We start from the raw sequence: 18,319 nt of genomic DNA, 5'->3' as shown, positions 1-18,319 counted from the left end.
AAAATGACAGTCGTGTCTTTGCTAATGTGTGCTAATGTTTGTGTGTGTCTAAGCAAATAGCTTAGTGCCTTTATGGAAATTATAAGAGACTATCTGCTATAAGCAGGCACACTGTGGGAGAGAACGAACTGACACGAATAAGGCACATGCATGAAAAGTGTAGACACTGGGAAGTTGGGGTTCCCTTTCCTTGATCCTCGAATGTGAGGCTGCAAAACATGAAGCCAACTGACCTTTCTGCTTGGCAGTTAGCTCTGTGTCTGCAGTTCTGGAAGGAAGCAGGTCCTGGACTGGAGTAGGATATTTTAAGACACAAATTGATCTCAGTTGCTCCTTTTGTCTGAATTAAGTAAGTATAAAATAAGTAAACACAAGCATACTTTATGCAAATCAACAGAGTTAGCAACTTTCCTTTCTGTTACTGAAATTGTTCTATACGTTGGTTACACTCAGCTGATAGCCATTCACCAAATGCCACATCTGCTGCTCCTTTGTCTCAAAGAAAGCGGTGATCAGTAGGCAGGATTCCCATCCTATAGATAAAAATTGGTCTTATTGCTGTCTCTTGTTTATGTAATCTGGACATTATTTATAAATCACATTAAGGGTTGCCAGATAAAATAAAGATGCCCAGTTAAATTTGAATTTTAAATGTACTATGGATCTTAATACTTGTCTGTCCTATTCAATGTTTAGAACAAATCATGCTAATTATTATTTCATGGTGGTTTTTCTGAAATTCAAATTTAAGTGAGAAGCCTTGAATTTTGTTTGCTAAATCTGGAAATCTTACATGTGATGCTTTTGCATATGACCAGTTAAATTAGCATAGATATTGCTGCTACCCTTCCAGATAAAAGGCACGTTTGGGTCAGGAATTAGGGAGTCAATTGAGAATAATCCGTTTCACCTTTGATTGCCAGATGATATAAACAAAAAGGCACATGGAGTGTCATATATCAATCTGTTGATTTCATTGGTTAAGCAATAAAGAAACTGCTTGGCCCTCATAGGTTAAAACATAGGTGGGAGGAGTAAACAGAACGGAAGGCTGGGAGAAAGAAGCTGAGTCAGAGAGTCGCCATGATTCTTCCTCTCCAGGCAGACGCAGGTTAAGATCATTCCTGGCAAGCCAGCTCGTGGGCTACACAGATTATTAGAAATGGGCTAGTCCAGGTGTGAGAGTTAGCCGAGAAAAGGCTGGGATTAATGGGCCGAGCAGTGTTTAAAAGAATACAGTTTCTGTGTAATTATTCCGGGGCATAAGCTAGAGCTGGCCATGTGGGCGGCCGGGTGCTGGGGACACAGTCCCGCCGCTCCTATTACAACATTCTTTCTCTTATTTTTAAAAGATTTACATATTTTTAGTTTGTATGTGTGAGTGTTTGTCTGTGTAAATGAGTGTGTATCACCAGTGAAGCATAGGTGGAAGTCAAAAGAGGGTGTCAGAGTCCCTGGAACTGGAGTTACAGATGGTTACGAACCACTACTTGGGTACTGGGAACAAAGGCTGGGTCTGGTGCATGAGTAATGAGGACTTTTAACTGCTTAACCTTCCCTCCAGTCTCCAGAAAGCAGTCTTTTTGTCCCCAAAGGAGGGGATGAAAATAACTCTGGAAAGGTTTATAATAGAACATCAAGGTTGTGTTGCCTCTGCGGAGGCTGTTGTAACACATGCATTTCATTGTTAATGTGAGAAGTAGACAATGCTTTTGTGTTTGCTGCTGACTGGTTAGGTTTCTCTGTGCAAGCATCCATATAGCAAAGGCATTTTATGCATCCTTTAAAATGAAGTGTTTAAAATACTACCCTGAGGAACATATAACTATCTGTGCATGAGGGTTTTATCAAAGCAAGAATTGGTGCTTGTTTTGGCAGCATGTATACTAAAACTGGAATGATACAGGAAAGATTAGCATGGCCCCTGTGTAAATTCTTTATGCATTCCATATTTTATAAAAGCAAGAATTGATGTAATACCATCAAAAGAATAAATACTGTAGACATGAATATTGATTATATGATCTTGTCTATTGTTATTTTTACATCTGGAGCAATTTACCTAACACAAGTTTCTTTATGTCATGCACAAAAAGGAGAAAGCATCTGCTGTAAAAGAAAATTCAGACATTGAACTTCACCTTCAAGACTGGATTTTTGCTCTCTTCTTTAGACACCCTCAACTCCAGCTAGTCTTTTAGGCAAACAGACTTTCTGCTGTTTCCCTTCCTTCCTTATATTGTATTATCAGCCTCCTAACATTAGGCTCACCCTTATTTTTCTTCTTCATTTTTCTATTTCCTCTCTTTCCCCTTTTATACTCTTCTTCCCCCCTTGTCATACTTGTTCCTTTTTCTCATTTTTCCTTTACCTTCATTTCCTTTCTTTCTGTTTTCTTTTATCTCCTTCTATCTTATGTCTTATCCTGATGTCAAACTTGGAATCCTCCTGAATCAGCTTCCCTAATAAGTATTTTACCAGTTATGTCACCATTAACTATTCTTTAAAAATTAACATTCGGGGCCAGAAGATAATGCAGAGACTCAAATCTAACATCCTGGGCTAAACCCCAAGATTCCATGTAACTTCAAAGAAAGGAAGTCACTCTATAGCTGTCTTTTGGCCTCCCCGTGTCTGCCCTGACACATTGATTGCTGATGCCTAGATATTATGCACGTGCATGCACACACAATAACAGTACAATAGACCAGAAAGAATTCTTTAAAATGACATTGGACAGACTTGGCCAAGTTCAGTTATAAATAAGTTGAGTTATAAATGAGAGCAGAATTTTTCTTTTACTTGCTGTTTAAAAGCAGATCCCAATTACTACATTGTGAGTCAGAAACTTGATGCCTCACACCAATTGACTAACTACAATTTTAGCCAAGCCACGTGTAGTCTCTGTGACCTATTTAATGGATCATTACTTTGAAATACTTTAGAATGCATAAACTACTCCAGCTTCACATATATTTTACGCTAAGCTGGTGTAACCACTCCAATTATTAGTTCCCAAGTGAATCTAGAAACACATTATTCTTTGGGGCTTTGTGGCAAAACTAAATGTAAAAGTATCTTTAGTGGGTCCCAGTCATAGCGGCAGAGAAGAATATTTCCACATCACCACCTCAGATAACTGCTACGCTGTTTTAATTTCAAGCTGATGACTTGTCTATATTTTGGTAAAGAAAAAAACCCAAACAAACAAGTTTCTGAAAAATAATGAAAGAAATCATTTGAGGCACCGACACTGTGACACAGAGCCATGAAATAACTAAGGTCATCATACAGCCTGTTATCCAGTGTATAGTGGGCCTAAAATCTGTCCTGATGCACAGTGGTGCTCTTCCCACTTGGCCACATGCAGGCCTTGCTGAGAAACCCGCTCTCACTTGATCCCTAAAAGCCAAGAAAGCAAGTGTGGTCTTGATCGTGCATGAAATTGCTATGTTTCCTACAGTTCAATCAAGCACATATTCTAAAACATCACCCACCAATAATAAGAGCCCTGTAGCTCCAGACCTCTGAAACACTGAAGTTGGATCTCAAGACTCAGATGGTGAATATTAACCACATTTCATGAAGCTGGGGTAGAGAAGATTGTTAGGAGAGTTGGGCATTGCAGCCAAAATGAATTTTATCTGCACTTCTTTGAGAGCAGTTAACTTTTATGGTCTCAGTTCTTTGCTCTAAACACATTGGAAATGGCAAAGCAATTAAATCTGATTAAGCAATTTATTGGAAAATATATGTCACAGAGGGGTGATATCACAGCTTGAACACACATAGCATTTAGCAATGACCAAATACTTAACACAGCACGCTGAAAGTACTCCATGCCCGCAACTGCACGTTGGTGACCATAGTTCTTTTGGCTTCTGCTTGGTTCCCTCAGCTTTACACAAGCATGCACACTAACAGATTGGGATTATCCAGGCTTTGCCTTACTCTTACACAGAGCTGGCATGCAAGCCCCTTATATCCCAGAGACATCAGTCTCCATATCTTCTAGCGTTTCATTTCCCCATGCCTCTGGTCCTGACTTTCCAGAGGAGAGAATCTAGTGGAAAGAAGTAGATAAGGGTGGTCCTACACATTCCACACAGTAACTGAGAAAAGCAGAAACTTAACTAAGTTGGCCAAAATGTTGAAAAGACAGAATAGAGCATGCGATTTGATTTACACTGCAAAGCCAAGTCAAGTCCTTCCTTTGTAGTGTCAGAGATGATGATGGCAGGTGAGGATGGTCATGCTAATGAAGATGCAGAACTTGTACAGTATTGCTAATGGAGGAGGAGCGCTTCTGACTCTTCTGTACACACTACCTCATTTAATCTTCATGTGGCACCCACAGGATATGATTCCCATGTACAGATGAGGGAAGTGGGGCACAGAATGTCAGAGCTCTGTGCCCAAAGCCATGCAGCTGGCAAGTGACAAAATTCACAGTCAGACAAAACAGTTTGGTGTCAGACTCCTTGCCGCTAGCCATCCAAACAAACTCTTCATGCCTTCCTAAAGCCCCCACAAGTACCTCCACAAAATGTGGCATACTCTAGAAACCCAACAGCATTGAGCAGAACAGAACACATGTTAAGTGTCCACATTTTAAGTTGAAAGGCAAGAAAATGAATACTGAAATCCTGGAAGTCAGGGACTTTCTTAATTGTCTCCTTGGCTACACAAGGAATGAGGAGAATTGGTCTTGGGTGCTGGGGATCAAACGTGGACTGTGAACTTGCTGGCCAAGCACTCTATGACTGAGCCACACTTCATCCCTTCACTTTTTGACACTGCATCTCACTATGTAACTCCACGTAGTCAGGAAGTTTCTGTGGAGCGCAGGTTCATTTGACCTCAGGGCCATTCCACTTTTACTCCCTGAGTGCTAGGGCTAGAAAGCAATTATCGTATTTGGCTCTGGAGTCATAGTTTTAAGTTAAGTGAGATGAAATACACACACATTATTTTAATTTAAAATAAGAAATTTCATTTAATCTAGTTTAATAGAAAATAGACAACTCCCACTAGCTCTGGAGCTGCCAATGTTCTTTATGATCTTTAAATGATTTATTAATTTTTAATAATCTAATAATTGGATAAACTAAAAAATTCCACCTGATATACTCATTACAGCTGACAAGACCCACCCAAACAGGAAGGAACTAGGCAATCTTGAACATTTTCACTATTTTATTCTTTATTTTCCAATTAACAATGGGCAATGAATCAGATGTACTATGAAGGTGACATTTACCTTAACTAAATTTTCTTCTGAAGAGTATCCAACCTTTAATTCATTACTTCTACAGGTGACTATCAGGAATTCCTTTCAGATTGGGTCTTAATGCACAGAAAACTTCCAGTTTCTACTAGAGTTTCATTTTGGTTTTGACTCCTGAGTGGCAATGACAGATCATTCCACAAGATGGCACTCCTAATTCTTTGCATTTGTTTCACCATCGTGATAAAAGCATCTATCTCTACTCTTTATAATAGCTGCCGAAAAACTAGAACCATAATTGGTACTCCTAAATTCATTTCGCTGAGTGATCATATTGACATGTATCAGCCACTTGAAAACATCTGGTTTTCTTTCAGGTTTCCAAGTGTTTTTTTTTTTTTTTTTTAGATACAGGTATGTGTTTGAGCATGGATACATGCCGTGCTGTCAGTGAGTTGGACTACTTCTTTTCTACTGTGAGCCACTATGCTAGAAAAACACTCAAGTTTTAAGTTGCAAAAAGTAAAAATCTGCCCAGAACACTGCAGGCAAGCAGAGTTCCAGTAGCATGTATACTAGGTTGGTGCAGGGTAGGAGGTCTAGACATATCTATCACCTTATTCTTCCCAGGGATATTTTAACTGCGTTTTGAGATCCTCATACCCATATAAGTTATACCCACCTTGCCTACCCACACTGGTTCTGTGTGCCTATGTCAACCTTCACACTAAACCATGCATGTCAAACATAAAGGATCAAGCTGAATTTATCAAGCATCTTGAGGAAGAACAGAATAACCATGAAATTATAGTGACATTTACTGTATGCTATACACCGTGAAGATTGCTAAGCGGTTTGGAAAGTTTATTTTCATTTAACATTTTGAAAGCAGCTAGCCAATACAAGTGGACCCTGTTCTTTTTTGAGTTTTTGTTTTGTGATGATATTTTTTGTCTTATTGTTTTCAGTTTAGATGTTTTCTGTTTGAGAAATAAAAAGACATTGGGAGGGGGTCAAGAGGTTGGAAGTGTCTGGGAGGAATTGGGAGAGGGAAAAGAATAAGATTAAAATATATTGCATGAAAATCACTTTTAAATACAAAATAAATTATAAGAAGACTCTTATGAGATAGTCTATGTATATAACAGGTACTTATTAATCATCTAGGCAATTCTCAAATATTAAATAATTTCACTTAATCACCATGAAGCTATTTTGAAGCTATATGTACACAGAGAAGAGGATTTGTAAAAATTCTCTTTACCGGAAAATAATACAAGTACAGTTCATCATACACATGGATATAGAACTCTAGGGTCTAAAATCCAATACTCCAACTCCATTTAATAAACGCAAAATAAATTAGGGACAGAAGACAAGAACGTTCCCTAAGTTTCTACTACTAAGCCTGGAAATGTTCCTGAGTTGACATCTTTTTTTCCTCCCTGCCTCATGCTTATATTCACTTCTCTGTTTTAGGCTGTTTTCTTTTGGCCACATTTAAAACCTTACTCATCTGTCATCCCACTTTCAGCTTTGTCTTTTGCATTTAAAACATAATTGAGATAGAGACAGGGGAATTTGGAGCTCAGAGACACTCAGCAATTGTACTTCCAACTAATAATTTGAAATAAATCACCAAGCATGTGGCTGGAGAAAGGGATGAGTTTTTTAAAAAGACAATAATGAATAACAATAAGCAGTGGGCAGAAACCACAAGAAATTCTGAAATAGTACATTTTATACTAAAAATTGTGCAGAGAGCAAAATGATGGCAAAATGGGAGAAACCTCTGTCACAATGGAGCTGGAGTAAAAGAGAACAGGAAAGACATATTCTGGGGATAATGAGTAAAGAATAGTCAACCAATATTACTAAATAGAGAATTTATACTTTATAATTAATAGAAGAATAAAGACCCTTCAAGATGAGCACTAACTACAGCATTGTAGAAGACACTAGAAGAAATCTTACACAGATAAGGGAGAGTCACAAACATGAATAGTCAGGATGAATTAACATTTTTAAAAATTATACTTGTGATGTGTGTGTGTGTGGGTCTATTTTGTGGGTCCCCAGAGGTTGAACTCAGGTTGGCAGGTTTGGAGGCAAGTGCTTTTTCACACTGAGGAGCCATCTCACTGGCTCTGGATATTTTAATGGTTGACAAACAATTAATTTGCTAATAAAATTAAATTTCATTTGCAAAAAAGAATATATGAAATAGATTACCAAATAAAAACCTGGAAAGAATCAAGCATGTTCAACTAATAAACTAGGAAGGTTAGAGATGAAAAAGGGGGAAGGAAGATAATGAACAATGCTTGAGACCGTCTGGCAAAAGTCTAAGATTCAGCAGCTTCTTCTTGTCAATAATCTGAAACGTAAACAGTCTCCAATGTCTAATTAAATGCTGCAGACTGGCAAGATGCGCTGAAAACAAGATCCAACCAGTTTTATTTTGTTGATGTTTGAAAGAAACAAGGGTCACAAAGGAATCCATCCCAAATGTAAAAGAATATACCAAGTAATGGAAACTCAAGGTAAGCAGGTGTGGGGGCACTCATCACTGATAAAGTAGACTCCCACACAAAATTAGTCCAGAGAGGGGCTGGAGAGATGGCTCAGCGGTTAAGAGCATTGCCTGCCCTTCCAAAGGTCCTGAGTTCAATTCCCGGCAACCACATGGTGGCTCACAACCATCTGTAATGAGGTCTGGTGCCCTGTTCTGGCCTGCAGGCATACACGCAGACAGAATATTGTATACAAAATTAGTTGAGATAAAGTCGATCACCTGAGGGGCTGGAGAGACCACCCAGAGATTAAGAGCAGGTACTTCTCTTCCAGAGGTCCTGCATTATTCGTTCAGTTCCCAGTACCTAAATCAGGATGCTCACAATCACTTGTAATTCCAGAGGTATCCAATAACTGGCCTCCATGAGTCTCTGAACACACAATCACATATGCGCTCACAGGAACACAACTATATAGCCCAAAATAAAAGAAATCTTTTATTTCAAAAGGTCAGCATGTCTTAATAAAAGAAACCCATAATATTATATAAGGATTAAGGCTGGAAAGATGGCTCCATTGGAAAGTGCTTTTCTGGCAAACATGAGTACTTGGGTTTACTCTCAGAACCCAAACATAAAGCTGGATGTGATGGCTGTGACCACCTGACAAACTAACCTAGTCTGCAATAATGAGTTCCAGCGTAGTGACAGAAGCCATCACACACACACACACACACACACACACACACACACACACACACACACCAGACAGCACCTAAATAGACTAATATAGATGATTGCATCCAACCCCTGCAGAATGTGTTTTCTTCTTAGCAGCCAAAGCAAATGTAAGCTCTACAAAAATAGACCACATTTTAGGCCATAAATTAAGTGTTACTGACTAGAAAAAAACACAAATAACTTTTTGTGTATTATCAAATCATAATAGAATAAAGTTAGACATAAATAGCAAAAAAACCTATACAAACATATGGAGAATGGAAAATCTGCTTTTGAATGATCAGTACACCATTGAAGAAACCAGGAAGAAAATATAAACATCCCTGGAATCAAATGAAAACCAAAACACACCTTATTAGAAACATTGAGGTACAGCAATGACAATTGTAATATCATATTTCATAGCTGGGAGGATTTAGATTAAAAATATCTGACAGAATGCAAATAAATAACTCACAGAGGTATTTCAGTGTCATAAAAGCAAGAATAAGTCAAATCCTAAATCCACAGGAAAAAAGAAATATTCAGGCCAAAAACATTAAAAATCAATTAACAATAATCCTGGCTAGAATTAGGGGAAAAGGAATTCTCAAACTATACCGGTGGGAATATAAATTATTATAGCTTCTATAAAATAGACTAAAACTAGAATCACCATTAAACCCAGTTATATCACTTTGGGGTATATCCAAATTTATCCATGTTAGTATACATTAATGATGCCCACATTCACTGATATAATGCAATAGCTAAGGCACAGAATCAACTTAGTTGTCCGTCAATATATGAAGTATAATTAAAATGAAGTACACCCAACAAATCATTCTGCCATAATAAAGACTGAAATTATATCATGTGCAGGAAAACAGGCAGAACTGGGAATCATCATGATAAACTAAATGAGCCAGACTTAGAAAGTCAAATGATGCAAGTGTCCTCTCAAATACAGAATCAAGATAAAATAAAAATGCATGGAAATACAAATGTGGCTATTTGGGGAGATAATAGGGACTAGAATCAGGAAGAAAGGGACAAGAAGGGGTAGGACAGTGAATAGAACTAATCCATATTGTGTAAATATATGAAAATGTCACAATGAAAACATTGTTTCTGTACAATTAATATATGCCAGGCCTCCATTGCAGATAAGAAAGTACAGATGCATCTCTATTTGCTCCTTTGCACAAGATACCACCATATACCACGGGAATAAGTCAAGCAACAACCTAAAGAGCTGCTCACTGCTGTAGTTATAAAGGAGTCGAGAAGAGGCATGGTATCTTATGACCTCTTGTTACCAACAAATAAGGAATGTAGGCTCAACAGTTCCTGATCCCTTCCTGAACAACTGACAGGCTAATTTGTTGCAGGATATGATAAACCCCTTGACAATATCAGGTGATCATGACACCAATAGCAAAGGAAGGGAGATTGGTTACGAGTCTTGGTCACAATAAGCAGTCTAAGGATACACTCTGTCCATCCTACCAGCACTCCGATCCCTTAGAAACTCCAAGTGCTCTCATAGCACTGGCAAGGACCATCCACTCTAAAACGCAGATCTACAATATTCATCTCCATAGTTCTCATATACTTCTTATTTAAGAGACATCAGAAACCCAGGATAAACCAAACAAGAAGATCCTACCCTCTGCCTAATAAAGATTTGTTCCCACAAAGGGGACAAAGAGACCTGAGGTTGCATTCTTCTTCTTGCCAGGTAATGATAGAGTAAGTGGGAAGAAATGATGAGAAGGACCTCCCCAAGAAAGTTCTTGTTTCCTATTGTTTTCACAAGTTTCTCCTTCTTTCACAGATACTACTAGGAGAGCCTGAAATATCTCATGTTCCAGGCTGATAAAAACAGCTCTAATTCAAAAACTAAGTTTTGATTTTTCAGGTCTTATTTAGGCAGCCATGGGGAACGATTCATCGAGTTCCAGCCATAGACAAAGAACTAAAGGCAACTAATGAGTGAAGAGAAAGGGATAATTAGCCTAGATTAGGGATAAGCCCCTGATTCATTATTCAATACAATGTAATCAACCCTAAAATCTTATATACACAAACATCAAAAATGGACTCGGCAGACTGTTTGCATATATTTGTGCATCTCAATACAGATGTGTAACAAAAAGAATCAAATACAAGATGGTCATTCATTTGAGGAGATGGGAGAGCATGGGAGGGGCTGGAGGGGGGAAAGAAAATGGGGGAAATGATATGGTTATGTTTAGTATATTTTAAAGATGGAAGCAAGGAAGGGCAAATAAGGTGTTATTAACATTGCAATCCACTAACTAGGGCATGGCCATCACACTAAATCTTTGTGTAGTAAATGCCTACTCAAAAAAGAACATAATTAGAACCATACCCTCTGAACACGTTAACAAAAATATAAAGAGCATTTTTTTTTCAAAATGCTCAGGCTCATACAAAGAACTAGAAAAATTTTTAAGATGAGGTAATGGGTATTTAGGTCAAGTTGAAACTGAGTTAATTTAGCGTTATCTATAAGATTTTTAAAGCACCCATTATGAAAACAATTAGCAGCATTTATTTATCCTTTTGACACAATGAAAATAAAGCAAATTTTTAGGGAAGAATTAGAAGCTAAAAGACAGAACCCAAAGGGAAATATAGAAATGCAAAATGCAATATTGTAAATAGAATTTTAATAGTACACAGGAGATTACGTTGGATAGCAGCAATAATCATGAGAAAAGATTAATAAAATGCAAGAACCTGAACAGAAAGTAGGAAAATGAATAAGCAACAATGTAAGCACCGACTTGCACATCATAAGAGTCCTAAGAAGATAAAGAATACAGGGCTGAAAGAATGCGAATGGAAATAAGTGCACACTCTTCAAATTTGGTTAAAATTATATACCTCCTCAGGGTTCTGGAAGCTAACTCTGAATGGGATAAGCCCAAAGAAATCACTGGTGACACATACAATAATTAAAATTCTGAAAAAAATAAACAAGTACTAAATTTTACAAGGAGCTAGAGAGATACCACACATTACTCATAAAGGAGCATCAATTTGAATGACAGTAGATTACTCATCCGAAACCATGGAGACGAGGAGGAAGCAAAAAAATATTTCCCAAATACAGAATTTTAAAAGGTGTTCTTTTGTTTGTTTCTTGTGAAAGACCGTATGCAGAGAATGACTACAGACTTGAAAAAAACTCTTGCAAACCAGGCATCTGTCATTTTTTCCCCAGGAATTTTAAACCCTTTAGAGAAGCTGATTTAATAGTGGGTTTCCATATAAAATGGAAAGAGTTAGAACATTGCTCTTGGTTATACTAGAGAACCGGGCAGTTAGAACACTGCAGGTGATTGCCATTGCTCCTGGTTATACTAGAAAACTGGGCAGTTAGGCCTGATTGCTGAGAACAACACATACTAGAGTCTAGAGCATGGAGAGATCAGGCTGGTGTTCAACTACACTTGACCCCTACTGGTTAGCTTGCATAGTGCTGGCATGTGGTGCCTTGTGAGAGAATTTCCTTCTTGCAGTTGACAGTAATTAACACAGCGAACTACAATGGGCTACATTGCAAGCAGTAAGACACTGCAGAATACTCAGCCTTAAATCGGACATCTTTAGCAACCCCCTCAGTCCTTCTTAAGCTCGGGGATCTTTGTCAAAGAAGTCATGGAAAGATTGTAAGAGCCAGAAACTATAGGTAAATTCAAGGAGACAGTGCTTTCCAGATGCAATGGGGCTGCACACATGAGCTCACAGGGATTGTGACAACATGCAGAGGAAATGCACAGGCTCAAGCCAGACAAAATCTCAGCATGGAGAAGGGGGAGCTGGGCACATATTTACAACCATAGCTGAGGATCTAAGGCCATTAGCTGCTGGAAGGAGGGAAAGTTTTCTTCACTGGTGTGACCCCGGGCGTGTTGACCACATTGCAGGGCAAGTTCTACATACATGGGTATTTGATGAATTCAAACTGCACTGGGTGGATTTAAAAAACAGAAAAGGATGTCATGATTTTGGATGGGTATAGATGTGGGAGGGGATCTGAGAGGAGCTGGGGAGAGTGGATATGACCAAAATACCTTGTACAGAAATTTTGAGGAATTGACAAAGAACATTTAAAAAGAGAACAAGAGCAAATAACTGGTAGAGAATTGTTAAAGCTCAGATACAAAAAATCACATTGTCCAGCTCAAAAAATACACAAAAATATTATGTCTAAGAGGCTATATGGATGGCAAATAAAAATTTGAAAAAAGTTACATTAACTATCATGGGAAGAATAATAACAATAAAAAAGAATCACAATAAGATAGCACCACAAAACTATCAAGACAGCTAACATATGCGATAACCAAGGGTGGCAGGCATATTTATAACAGGGCATCAGAGTAGAGCCCTGAGGCATAGAAGTTGTGCTGCGCCTTATCAATGGGGTAAAACAAGGAGACCCCACTGAAATGAACACATACTCACAGGCAAGTGCAGGTGAGGCTGCAGAACTCCAGGTAGAATTGCTCTTTTCTGTAAGTGTCAATATCCAAACTGTGTCATATAATTGTAGGATGTTCCAACTGAGAAAATCTAGGGATGCTGTTCAGTGGGACTCTGGGTACTCTTTCAGATAATTATTTTAATATCAACTGCAATTTAGAAACATCCTTGTCACTCAACTAAAATAAAGTAAAAGCCCTCCATGTGGAGCCTCGTGTTCCTATATAGCTACCACCATCGCCTTTTAAAAATTCCCAATGCAGCCAAACCACTTAAAAAGTCTTCAAACTTTCCCATCTTGATTTTGTCATGATATAATCATTTCTCCAACTTGCAAACATCAGTAGTGAGCTTATATACTCCATCCAATATTGCATTTACTACCATTATTTTACTTAGGGCAACCTCTCTTTCCTATGTCACTCGACATTCTTTAATTCCATGCTTGGGCCTTTATTGCTCTACTTGTCTACTTTTCCCCCCTTCCTACCACAACATCATTTTAGCTATTGTCCCACGTCATCTGACCATATCTAACCATCCAGAACTTAGGCTTGATAATGCTGGATATTCATTTTCTTCCAAACAAGCTTAACTTATCAGCTTCTTCAACCCTCCATTACATTGGCAGGATCCATTTTGAGGTCATGGCAAGAGTTATTAAAGTTATTAGTGAATATTCATTTTAACCATAATAGCTTTGCTATTATGATACTTTGTACTGTTATTTTTATCCTTTAATATATACATAGTTTATTGCTCTTAATTAATCCATCCATTTTATCTCTTGTTCTTCTTTGTGTTTATCATTCTCCTCTCATATTATCCCCCTTATTCATGTCATAAATCATAAATACATGAACACACATATATATTTCTATCTAGATCCATGTGTGAGTAAACATTATTCTCATTCTGAGTCTATTTTGCTTAACTCAGTTCCATCATTTTTACTGGAAATAGAGTAAATTTACTCTTCTTTATGGCTAAATAAAACCCCACTGTATATCATATTTTTTATGCATTCACCTGTAGATGGGCATCTAGTCTGGTCCCATATCTTGACTATTGTAAGTAGTGCTTCAATAAATATGTAAGCACAAATATCTCTGTGGTATGATGAAGCACACTCCTTCAGGTATATATCCACAAGTGGCAAAGCTGGAAAATACTATGGTTCCCAGCCTTTTTAAAAAAGGAGCTTTCGCTGGCAGTGGTGGTGCATGCCTTTAATCCCAATATTAGGTGGAAGCAAGCAGATCCCTGGGAGTTTGAGGTCAGCCTGGTCTACAAAGTGAGTTCCAGGATAGTCAGGGCTGTTACACAGAGAAGCTCTGTCTTAAACAAACAAACAAACACAAAAAGGGACTTTCATACGGATTTCCATAGTGAGTGCATCAGTTTGTCCCCAACATACTCACCACTACTTCTTTCTTTGATGATAACAATAAATTTTAAGTGATGCTTCTATTATCTCTGCGCTTCCTACTACTATGACTTTTTTATCCACCTTGACACTAAATGTTTTGCATATTTACAAACCTAAAAACCCACCCAACAATCAGCCATTCACTTGCAGATGTTGTCTTTGCTTTAATGGATCAAGTACCAACACTGGTAACATGTCTCTGAATCTGTTTTTACCCTTTCCTTTCCTCCATATGCATTGCATTCCATCCAGCTTTCTCAAGTATCCTTTTGTTCTTGGGTCTTACATCATTTTCTTCTCTGTAGAATCATCCTCACCCACAAATAGGAATGGGCAGTGTATAAACAATCTTGTGCCTCCTCTGTTTTCCAGCTGCTACCCCTGCTTAGCATCCTCTTATATGCCAACATCTCTTATTAGTCAGTAGTCACTATTTTCCATCTCCCTGTTTCTAAGTTGAACTTACTCTGGTTTAGTTTCTGTCTCTATGCTCTAGGGATGCAAACACTGTCAAAATCATTAACAATCCTCATACAGTCAAATAACTACATACTTATTTCTCTAAACTTCATTTCCTTGAGTTCACAGTAGAACATACTATGAAAAATTAGCTCATCTTTGATAAGATACACTCTTCCCTCAGTTTCTGAAAAAGTTTACAGATTTACATCTATTTCTATCTTCTTGACTTTTTTGTTTCAGTGTTTTCCAGGACCTCTTTCTTCATCTTATATAACCTCATTCAAGCCAATAATTTCCAAATTCTATGTTTGTTCTTTCTCAAGTTCAAACTTCCATTTACAGGTTCTGTTGACTACCTGACAGCGCCACATAGATAGCCAATTGACAATTCAAATGCTATACGAAAAGAACAAAATCCATAAATTCCTCACCATTTCTCACTTGCTCTTATAAAAATAAAGCCTTATTTGTAGGGAATGAGAAGGTCACTGAATCTGTGGGTGGTGGTACACAATTCCAGAACTCAGAATATATGGCAAGAGGATGTTGTCAAGTTTGAGGTTAGCTTGGTCTACAAAGAAAGTTCCAGACTAGCATGGAATGTGTAATAATATATTCTATTTCAAAAAGTAAAGAATAAATGAGGCACAGTTGCTCTCTCCAAGAGTTACTCAGCCCGATACTTCCAGGACTCTCCCTCAGAGTTGAATTTCCAGACTTATCTAATCTACAGTACCTGCTTCAACGATGATTGAAAGAAAATGTGCCTCTAAGACTTTGGTAAGATTCTGCTACCTATCCCTGCTGTTGACCTCTTGATGTCTTACACTTACCCAAAGCCAAACGTCACTGTCCACCAAGGCCAGGGAACAGCACTGACCAAACAGAACACATCTGAAATCTTTCAAGGATTTAGTCCAGCTAAATCCAACTAAATCTATCTCTTAGGAACTGTGTGAACTAATGCAAGCCATATAACTCCTCTGTTAAAATGGCCAAAATAGTCTCTATCAACACTAACGTTACACAATCTACTTCTAGTTTTTAACGGTAAAACATGAGTTCTACAGGCACTACATCGAGGACACAAAATATGATAGTTAATTTTCTTTTCTTCCCTTGCAAAGTCTGTCTAGTTAGCCAATGCTTTCATCTGTCTCTTGAGAAGCAGAGAAATCTTAAGCTTCCAAATGAAATTGTCAATATAGGCCCACTTAATAGTTTACACTTGCAACCGTTTTAGATAATTTCTCTACCATGGTTGTTGCTGCCTGGCTTTTCAAAGGAGATTTCTCCTCGTTATTTACACTGTAAAACTGTTTGAAAAGAAATAAATGAGGAACAATTAATTGATATTAGAATTATCCCTTAATCAGTCAGATGGGGCTGTGAAACTTTCATGGAGGCATTGGCTTTTGTGGCCAGATCTTATTGTACAGAGAAAGGATACAGATTCACAAAAGAGACACAGAGCATCTTAGTCTGTTAGGAATTCTACTACAGCTTAGCATAGGTTGGCTGGATAAAGCAATAGAAATTTATTTTTCATAGTCTAGATGCTAGAAGTTCAAGACCACGGTGTCTACATGCTTAAGTTCTTTCAGGTTGCAGAAGGCCAACTTTATTTATATATTTTCACAGGGAAGAAAGAGAACTACTTGAGAGGCTGCCCGTGGACCTTTTCCAATATGTCTGTTTTCTCGGGAGCAAACCCTCAGGGTCACCGCTAACACTGCAACAGAATCCTAGCTGCAGTCTCCCGAAGCATGCCTTCTGTGGATCTCACAGATCAGTTCTCACTGACCTCTCCTTCCCCCAATGCCAGCAACAAATCCCCCACGAATACATCTGCCAAGCAGGCAAGTAAAACAGGAATCACACTGTCAACCCACTCTGAAAATCCAGAGAGGAAACAGAAACCAAGGAACAAAACATCCAACCAACAAAGACAAACCCAGAAATCAGAACCTAGACCTATAATCACTACAAACCCAGATGCCTAGACACCAGCATAAGAATACAATCAGTAACAGTCAGGGAAATATGACTCCACCAGAGCACATCTATCTTTCCACAGCAGATTATGAATATTACAATATAGCTGAAGCACAGAAAAAAGACCTTGAAACCAATTATATAAAGATGATAGAGGTCCTTAAGGAGGAAATGAATAAATTCCTTACAGAAATCAAGGAAAACACAAACAGTTGGAGAAAATGAATAAATCTTTTAAAGAAATTCAAGAAAAACAAACAGTTGAAGAAAAAGAATAACACTGTTCAAGACCTGAAAATGGAAACAGAAGCAATAAAGAAATCACAAACTGAGGACATCTGGGAAATAAAAAATTTTGGAATGTGAATAGGAATAACAGAGGCAAGCTTCACTAAGAGAATATAAGAGATGGAAAACAGAATCTCAGAAACTGAAGATATGGTAGAAGAAATAGATACATCAGCCAAAGAAATGTTAAAATATATAAAATGATAAAATAAAAATATCCTGACACAAAACATTCAGACAATCTGAAAAGGCAAAACTATGAATGAACACTATGAAATGACCAAACCTAAGACTAATAGCAATACAGGGAAAAGAAGAATCCCTACTCAATGGGCAAGAAATAATTTTCAATAAAATCATAGAATAAAATTTTCCTAACATAAAGAAGGAGGTGCCTTTAGAGTTACAAGAAACATACAGAACACCAAATAAATTGGACAAGAAAAAGAAGTTCCCTCACCATTTACTAATCAAAACACTAACCATACAGAAAAAATAAAGAATATTTAAAAGCTTCAAAGGAAAAAGACTAACATATAAAGGCAGACCTAAAACACATGACTTCTCAATGGAGACTCTAAAAGCCAACGTGTTGTAGAATATTATTTTAATAAGTGTTACATTTTTTAAATGTATGGAACATTTGTTTAATGATGCAAAGATGTGTTGCATTCTTTTAGGTTGCATTTGTTTAACTCTGTGAAGCTGTGTTATTTTGCCTGTCTAAAACACCCGATTGGCCTAATAAAGAGCTGAATGGTCAATAGCAGGGCAGGAGAAAGGATAGGCAGGACTGGCAGGAAGAGAGAATACATAGGAGGAAAGATCTGGGAGGGAAAATTGGAGGGGCAAGGAAAAAGGGACTCATATCATTAAATTTGCAGGCAGGTAAATGCAACTATGAAGAGTCATCTTGAGTGAGGTAACCAAGATCCACAAAGACAAACAGGGTATGTATTCATTTGTGAGTGGATATTAGCTGTTAAGTTACAATCTACAGACGCAGAAAGGCTAGGTAAAGAGGAGGACTTACATAGGATTCATGGATCTTCCTGGAAGGGGGAAATAGAATAGATTTTATGGGTGTTTTGGGGGAAGGTGCGGATGAGAGTGGAAGGGATCAGGTATCAGGGGAAGGAAGGATGGAGAGAATGAGGGGAGAGATCG

The 18,319-nt window shown here is 37.9% G+C and overlaps 1 protein-coding gene and 1 pseudogene across 1 annotated transcript in view; one reads left to right on the top strand and one right to left on the bottom strand.

The window, feature by feature from the left end:
- Positions 1-18,319, bottom strand: part of Fgf13 (fibroblast growth factor 13) — a 504,366-nt gene that overhangs the window by 147,243 nt on the left and 338,804 nt on the right. The window lies entirely within an intron of this gene.
- LOC121437365 lies at positions 1,863-1,956 on the top strand (annotated as a pseudogene).

The sequence above is a fragment of the Microtus oregoni genome, unplaced genomic scaffold, assembly GCF_018167655.1.
Source record: "Microtus oregoni isolate MIOR12 unplaced genomic scaffold, Mior012 000052F_001, whole genome shotgun sequence".
In the NCBI taxonomy this organism is placed as follows: domain Eukaryota; kingdom Metazoa; phylum Chordata; class Mammalia; order Rodentia; family Cricetidae; genus Microtus; species Microtus oregoni.
This window is presented reverse-complemented; position numbering and strand designations above follow the sequence as displayed.